The 1095-nt window shown below is 33.2% G+C and overlaps 1 protein-coding gene across 1 annotated transcript in view; it reads right to left on the bottom strand.

Annotated features, from left to right (window-relative positions):
- Window positions 1–1095, bottom strand: part of NSUN7 (NOP2/Sun domain family, member 7) — a 61281-nt gene that overhangs the window by 52749 nt on the left and 7437 nt on the right.

Below are 1095 nucleotides of genomic sequence, written 5' to 3'. Positions count from 1 at the left end.
TAAAAAAAAAAAAAAAAAAAAAAAAAAAAACAATGCCATAAAATACTTTTGCTTCATATCTAAAATATACCTCAAGTCTTGATAAAGACTTAAATTACAATGACATGATGAAATATTTATAATATTTATGAAGCCCGAACCCTTATGACCCAGGCTCCACAGGGAATCACAGTCAAAGAAATATCAGCTGGATAGTCAATGTGGTAATAAAGCAATTCCAACCTTTAATATATGTCCTTTGAAAAACTTTAAAAAGGATCTAATTAACAATGTTGAGCAACTCTTCACCTTTTTATGTCTTGCTGGATTTGACTTGCTAATATTTTATTTAGGATTTTTATTCTATGTNACAGTCAAAGAAATATCAGCTGGATAGTCAATGTGGTAATAAAGCAATTCCAACCTTTAATTTATGTCCTTTGAAAAACTTTAAAAAGGATCTAATTAACAATGTTGAGCAACTCTTCGCCTTTTTATGTCTTGCTGGATTTGACTTGCTAATATTTTATTTAGGATTTTTATTCTATGTTTATATTCATGAGGTATATTGGTCTATACTTTTCATTTCTTACAATATCCTTGTCAGAGTTGGTATTAAAATTATCATGGTCTTATAAAGTGAGTGGGAAGTATTCCCTCTTCCTTTATTCTCTAGAAGAGTTTGTGTTAGACCAGAATTGTTACTTAAATATCTGAGAGAATTCACTAGTGAAGACACTGATGAGACCTAAATAACCTAATCTAAGACCTAAATAACAAGGAGTTAGCCATGGAAAGATCTGGGTGGGGACAGCATCCCAGGCAGAGGGACTTATAATTACAAAGATACTAAGTGGAAACGTGGCTATATATATATTTTTTTTAACTTCCACAAGGTACATGAGTGTTCTTTTTGTTACAACTACTTAAACTATATATACATCATATGACAAATGCTTTAACCAGTTTAACGCAGAGCTAGGCCTAGATTCAAATCATTTGACATTTATGGAAAACCTACTATATGCAAGGTACATTTTAAATTTCAATTTTTTGGGCTGGCCCGGTGGCGCACTGCTACAGTGCGCCGCTTGGGAGCGCGGTGGCGGTCCCGCC

This window comes from Galeopterus variegatus, unplaced genomic scaffold (assembly GCF_000696425.1).
Source record: "Galeopterus variegatus unplaced genomic scaffold, G_variegatus-3.0.2 Scaffold421, whole genome shotgun sequence".
NCBI lineage: Eukaryota > Metazoa > Chordata > Mammalia > Dermoptera > Cynocephalidae > Galeopterus > Galeopterus variegatus.
The sequence above is the reverse complement of the archived record's forward strand: the minus strand, read 5'-3'. Positions and strand labels throughout refer to the sequence as shown.